Here is a 7500-nt window from a genome sequence, read left to right on the forward strand (position 1 = left end):
GTTTCCCGGGGAGCAGTCGTGGGGGGGAAGGTTCCCTCTGTCTCCCTCCGGTGGGAGAGGTGGGTATTGCAGGTGCGGGTGTTTGAAACGGACAAGTTGTGACTGAATATGCTATGTGAACACTTGTGAAATTGGGGATGGTGTGTTGGGGCAGGGGGGGTCTGGTAGAAGGCCCCCCCAGGAATAGTGTCTCTTTCCCGGGCAGCAGTCCCTTTTAGTTAAGGGGAGTCTGATAAAGAGTCCCCCCAGGAATAGTGTCTCTCACCCGGGCAGCAGTCAGGGTGGAAGGCGCCCTCTGTCTCCCTCCGGTGGGAGAGGTCGGTATTGCAGGTGTGGTGTGCGGCATGGAGCGGAACCCGGGCTCTGGCGTCCTTTTCCGGGTTCAATTCGGCCGTTGTGGGCCTCTGGGGGTGTTTGGGTCCGAGTTCCGGGCTCTGGGGGTGTTTGGTAAAGAGATCCGGGTTCTGGCGTCTTTTTCCGGGTCCAATTCGGCCGTTGTGGGCCTCTGGAGGTGTTTGTGGAGCTCATCCGGGCTCTGGGGGTGCCTGGTAAAGAGATCCGGGTTCTGGCGTCTTTTTCCGGGTCCAATTCGGCCGTTGTGGGCCTCTGGAGGTGTTTGTGGAGCTCATCCGGGCTCTGGGGGTGTCTGGTAAAGAGATCCGGGTTCTGGCGTCTTTTTCCGGGTTCAATTCGGCCGTTGTGGGCCTCTGGAGGTGTTTGGGTCCGAGTTCCGGGCTCTGGGGGTGTCTGGTAAAGAGATCCGGGTTCTGGCGTCTTTTTCCGGGTCCGATTCGGCCGTTGTGGGCCTCTGGAGGTGTTTGGGTCCGAGTTCCGGGCTCTGGGGGTGTCTGGTAAAGAGATCCGGGTTCTGGCGTCTTTTTCCGGGTTCAATTCGGCCGTTGTGGGCCTCTGGAGGTGTTTGGGTCCGAGTTCCGGGCTCTGGGGGTGTCTGGTAAAGAGATCCGGGTTCTGGTGTCTTTTTCCGGGTTTAATTCGGCCGTTGTGGGCCTCTGGAGGTGTTTGGGTCCGAGTTCCGGGCTCTGGGGGTGTCTGGTAAAGAGATCCGGGTTCTGGTGTCTTTTTCCGGGTTTAATTCGGCCGTTGTGGGCCTCTGGAGGTGTTTGGGTCCGAGTTCCGGGCTCTGGGGGTGTCTGGTAAAGAGATCCGGGTTCTGGCGTCTTTTTCCGGGTCCAATTCGGCCGTTGTGGGCCTCTGGAGGTGTTTGTGGAGCTCATCCGGGCTCTGGGGGTGCCTGGTAAAGAGATCCGGGTTCTGGCGTCTTTTTCCGGGTCCAATTCGGCCGTTGTGGGCCTCTGGAGGTGTTTGTGGAGCTCATCCGGGCTCTGGGGGTGTCTGGTAAAGAGATCCGGGTTCTGGCGTCTTTTTCCGGGTTCAATTCGGCCGTTGTGGGCCTCTGGAGGTGTTTGGGTCCGAGTTCCGGGCTCTGGGGGTGTCTGGTAAAGAGATCCGGGTTCTGGCGTCTTTTTCCGGGTCCGATTCGGCCGTTGTGGGCCTCTGGAGGTGTTTGGGTCCGAGTTCCGGGCTCTGGGGGTGTCTGGTAAAGAGATCCGGGTTCTGGCGTCTTTTTCCGGGTTCGATTCGGCCGTTGTGGGCCTCTGGAGGTGTTTGGGTCCGAGTTCCGGGCTCTGGGGGTGTCTGGTAAAGAGACCTGGGTTCTGGCGTCTTTTTCCGGGTTCGATTCGGCCGTTGTGGGCCTCTGGAGGTGTTTGGGTCCGAGTTCCGGGCTCTGGGGGTGTCTGGTAAAGAGATCCGGGTTCTGGTGTCTTTTTCCTGGCTTAATTCGGCCGTTGTGGGCCCCTGGAGGTGTTTGCGGACCTCCGCGGGTGAAATAATGGAAAAAAAAAAAAGTTAAAGTTTCCAGTCGGGACTATGTGGAGCGAAAAAAACCCGGACTTTTTTGGCTCCGTCAGAAACTAAGTAAAAGTCGGAATATGTGAAGGAAAGCCCAGAAAATGCCTGGGCTTTTTTAGATCGCTTCGATAAATTTTTTTTTAGCTCACATCACTGGGCCACCAGGTCGCAGATTTCAGAAACCTGGTTTTCGGAAACAGAGATCTCCAGGACAGGGCCCCGAGCTTCGGGGGGAGCGTTCCCCAGCTGGACCTAAGCATAGTGGGCCAGGCCCCGGGCGGAAAGACGCTCCTGGAGCCGAGATACAGGGGTGGCTCCCCGCGCGACTTACCCGATTTCGGAGCACTATTTTCGGACAGTGATGGCAGAGCAGTGGGTGTACCGGATGGAGGAAAATAACAGCTCCAGAGAGCGGCAGAGACCAGACCATGACCCAGAACGGCACACTGTTCCCGGACAGTGATGGCAGACCAGCAGGTGTACCCCATGGATGAATAAAGAGCTCCAGAGAGCGGCAGAACCCAGACCAAGTCCCAGAACGACACACTATTCCCGGACAGTGATGGCAGAACAGCAGGTGCAGTGGATGGATGAATAAAGAGCTCCAGAGAGCAGCAGAGACCAGACCAAGTCCCAGAACGACACACTATTCCCGGACAGTGATGGCAGAACAGCAGGTGTACCCCATGGATGAATAAAGAGCTCCAGAGAGCGTGATATCCCAGACCGTGACCCAGAATGGCACACTATTCCCGGACAGTGATGGCAGACCAGCAGGTGTACCCCATGGATGAATAAAGAGTTCCAGAGAGCGTGATATCCCAGACCATGACCCAGAACGGCACACTGTTCCCGGACAGTGATGGCAGACCAGCAGGTGTACCGCATGGATGAATAAAGAGCTCCAGAGAGCGGCAGAGACCAGACCATGACCCAGAACGACACACTATTCCCGGACAGTGATGGCAGAACAGCAGGTGTACCGCATGGATGAATAAAGAGCTCCAGAGAGCGTGATATCCCAGACCGTGACCCAGAATGGCACACTATTCCCGGACAGTGATGGCAGACCAGCAGGTGTACCCCATGGATGAATAAAGAGTTCCAGAGAGCGGCAGAGACCAGACCAAGTCCCAGAACGACACACTATTCCCGGACAGTGATGGCAGAACAGCAGGTGTACCGCATGGATGAATAAAGAGCTCCAGAGAGCGGCAGAGACCAGACCAAGTCCCAGAACGGCACACTGTTCCCGGACAGTGATGACAGAACAGCAGGTGTACCGCATGGATGAATAAAGAGCTCCAGAGAGCGGCAGAGACCAGACCAAGTCCCAGAACGACACACTATTCCCGGACAGTGATGGCAGAACGGCAGGTGTACCGCATGGATGAATAAAGAGTTCCAGAGAGCGTGATATCACAGACCATGACCCAGAACGACACACTATTCCCGGACAGTGATGGCAGAACAGCAGGTGTACCGCATGGATGAATAAAGAGCTCCAGAGAGCGGCAGAGACCAGACCAAGTCCCAGAACGACACACTATTCCCGGACAGTGATGGCAGAACAGCAGGTGTACCGCATGGATGAATACACAGTTCCAGAGAGCGGGAGATCCCGGCCGATGTCCGGTGACGAAGCACTGTATGGGACACTTTGAAGGAAGGGTCGTGTCTCCTGGATGAAAAGAACTTTAATTTTCTGACTTAAAATACGGAGTTAAAGTTTCCAGTCGGGACGATAAGGAGGGCAAAAAAACCCGGACTTTTTTGGCTCCGTCAGAAACTAAGTAAAAGTCGGAATATGTGAAGGAAAGCTCAGAAAATGCCTGGAGAATTTTGAGCGGACCGGAAAAAAAAAGTTCCAGCCGACATCACTGGGCCACCAGGTCGCAGATTCCTGAAACCCGGTTTTTAGAAACATAGGCCTCCAGTCGTGAAGACCGGCGTTTGTGCGGTTCGGATCCGACTCAGACCTCAGTTTTTTCGGACACCCCCGGACAGTGGCGGGGGTGGAAGAACCGGAGCCTCATGCAGAACTGGCTGTCGGGGAGCAAGCGGACGCTACCCCGGCAGGAGGCATCATTCCGGGCACTGTGGCTGATCGGTAGCTTTCGTGGATGGATGACTGAGCGAACGAACGAGATGACGGCGGTGCGTCCTGGCTGATGTCCCAGTACGGGGCACTATTCTCGGATGCTGATGGCAGAACAGCAGGTGCAGTGGACGGATGAACACACAGTTCCATAGAGCGGCAGAACCCAGACCATGTCCCAGAACGGGACACTATTCTCGGATGCTGATGTCAGAACAGCAGGTGTAACGCATGGATGAATACAGAGTTCCAGAGAGCGGCAGAGACCAGACCATGTCCCAGAACGGGACACTATTCTCGGATGCTGATGTCAGAACAGCAGGTGTAACGCATGGATGAATACAGAGTTCCAGAGAGCGGCAGAGACCAGACCATGTCCCAGAACGGGACACTATTCTCGGATGCTGATGTCAGAACAGCAGGTGTAACGCATGGATGAATACAGAGTTCCAGAGAGCGGCAGAGACCAGACCATGTCCCTGTACGGGACACTATTCTCGGATGCTGATGTCAGAACAGCAGGTGTAACGCATGGATGAATACAGAGTTCCAGAGAGCGGCAGAGACCAGACCATGTCCCAGAACGGCGCACTATTCTCGGATGCTGATGTCAGAACAGCAGGTGCAGCGGACGGACTAATACACAGTTCCAGAGAGCGGTATTTCACGACAGATATCCGATGATGAAGCGCTATTGTCGGACACTGATGGCAGAACAGCAGGTGCACTGGATGAAGGAAATTAACAGAACATAGTTCCAGAGAGCGGGATATCCCAGACCAAGTCCCAGAACGGCGCGCTATTGTCGGACACTGATGGCAGAACAGCAGGTGCACTGGATGAAGAAAATAAACAGAACATAGTTCCAGAGAGCGTGATATCCCAGACCAAGTCCCAGAACGGCGCGCTATTGTCGGACACTGATGGCAGAACAGCAGGTGCACTGGATGAAGGAAATAAACAGAACATAGTTCCAGAGAGTGTGATATCCCAGACCAAGTCCCAGAACGGCCCACTATTCCCGGACACTCATCTACTTAAAATCTCCCTGATTACCTGCCAGAACAGAGCAGATCCAGAGAGCGGTATTTCACGGCAGATATCCGATGATGAAGCGCTATTGTCGGACACTGATGGCAGAACAGCAGTTGCACTGGATGAAGGAAATGAACAGAACATAGTTCCAGAGAGGGGGATATGCCAGACCATGTCCCAGTACGGGACACTATTCTCGGATGCTGATGTCAGAACAGCAGGTGCAGTGGATGAAGGAAATAAACAGAACATAGTTCCAGAGAGCGGGATATGCCAGACCATGTCCCAGTACGGGACACTATTCTCGGATGCTGATGTCAGAACAGCAGGTGCAGTGGATGGATGAAATAAACAGTTCCAGAGAGCGTGAGATCCCGGCTGATATCCGATGAAGAAGCACTGTTCACGGACACTGATGGCTGAACAGCAGGTGCAGCGGATGGATGAATACACAGTTCCAGACAGTGGGAGATCCCTGACCATGTCCCAGTACGGGACACTATTCTCGGATGCTGATGTCAGAACAGCAGGTGCAGTGGATGAAGGAAATAATCAGAACATAGTTCCAGAGAGCGGGAGATCCCAGACCATGTCCCAGTACGGGACACTATTCTCGGATGCTGATGTCAGAAAAGCAGGTGCAGTGGATGGATGAAATAAACAGTTCCAGAGAGCGTGAGATCCCGGCTGATATCCGATGAAGAAGCACTGTTCACGGACACTGATGGCTGAACAGCAGGTGCAGCGGATGGATGAATACACAGTTCCAGACAGTGGGAGATCCCTGACCATGTCCCAGTACGGGACACTATTCTCGGATGCTGATGTCAGAACAGCAGGTGCAGTGGATGAAGGAAATAATCAGAACATAGTTCCAGAGAGCGGGAGATCCCAGACCATGTCCCAGTACGGGACACTATTCTCGGATGCTGATGTCAGAACAGCAGGTGCAGTGGATGAAGGAAATAATCAGAACATAGTTCCAGAGAGCGGGAGATCCCAGACCATGTCCCAGTACGGGACACTATTCTCGGATGCTGATGTCAGAACAGCAGGTGCAGTGGATGAAGGAAATAAACAGAACACAGTTCCATGGAGCGGGAGATCCCAGACCATGTCCCAGTACGGGACACTATTCTCGGATGCTGATGTCAGAACAGCAGGTGCAGTGGATGAAGGAAATAATCAGAACATAGTTCCAGAGAGCGGGATATCCCAGACCATGTCCCAGTACGGGACACTATTCTCGGATGCTGATGTCAGAACAGCAGGTGCAGTGGATGAAGGAAATAATCAGAACATAGTTCCAGAGAGCGGGATATCCCAGACCATGTCCCAGTACGGGACACTATTCTCGGATGCTGATGTCAGAACAGCAGGTGCAGTGGATGAAGGAAATAAACAGAACACAGTTCCATGGAGCGGGAGATCCCAGACCATGTCCCAGTACGGGACACTATTCTCGGATGCTGATGTCAGAACAGCAGGTGCAGTGGATGAAGGAAATAATCAGAACATAGTTCCAGAGAGCGGGATATCCCAGACCATGTCCCAGTACGGGACACTATTCTCGGATGCTGATGTCAGAACAGCAGGTGCAGTGGATGAAGGAAATAATCAGAACATAGTTCCAGAGAGCGGGATATCCCAGACCATGTCCCAGTACGGGACACTATTCTCGGATGCTGATGTCAGAACAGCAGGTGCAGTGGATGGATGAATTAAACAGTTCCAGAGAGCGTGAGATCCCGGCTGATATCCGATGAAGAATCACTGTTCACGGACACTGATGGCAGAACAGCAGGTGTACCGCATGGATGAATACAGAGTTCCAGAGAGCGGCAGAACCCAGACCATGTCCCAGTACGGGACACTATTCTCGGATGCTGATGTCAGAACAGCAGGTGCAGTGGATGGATGAAATAAACAGTTCCAGAGAGCGTGAGATCCCGGCCGATGTCCGATGACGAAGCACTGTATGGGACACTTTGAAGGAAGGGTCGGTCTCCTGGATGAAAAAGACTTTAATTTTCTGACTTAAAAAAAAAGTTAAAGTTTCCAGTCGGGACGATAAGGAGGGCAAAAAAACCCGGACTTTTTTGGCTCCGTCAGAAACTAAGTAAAAGTCGGAATATGTGGCGCAAAGCCCTAAAATCCCCTGGAGAATTTTGAGCGGACCGGAAAAAAAAAGTTCCAGCTGACATCACTGGGCCACCAGGTCGCAGATTTCAGAAACCTGGTTTTCGGAAACACAGGGCTCCAGGGCTGAGACCCGGGCTTCGTGGGGAGCGTTCCCCAGCTGGGCCTAAGCATCTTCGGACAACTTTGGGCGGAAAAGCGGGTTCGGGAACCGGGATACGGGGCGGGTTACGCGGCGTGACCTGCCCGAGTGCAGTGCACTATTCCCGGACACTCATCTACTTAAAATCTCCCTGATTACCTGCCAGAACAGAGCAGATCCAGAGAGCGGTATTTCACGGCAGCTATCCGATGAT

This window comes from Gasterosteus aculeatus, unplaced genomic scaffold (genome assembly GCF_964276395.1).
Source record: "Gasterosteus aculeatus unplaced genomic scaffold, fGasAcu3.hap1.1 HAP1_SCAFFOLD_27, whole genome shotgun sequence".
Classification (NCBI taxonomy): Eukaryota; Metazoa; Chordata; class Actinopteri; order Perciformes; family Gasterosteidae; genus Gasterosteus; species Gasterosteus aculeatus.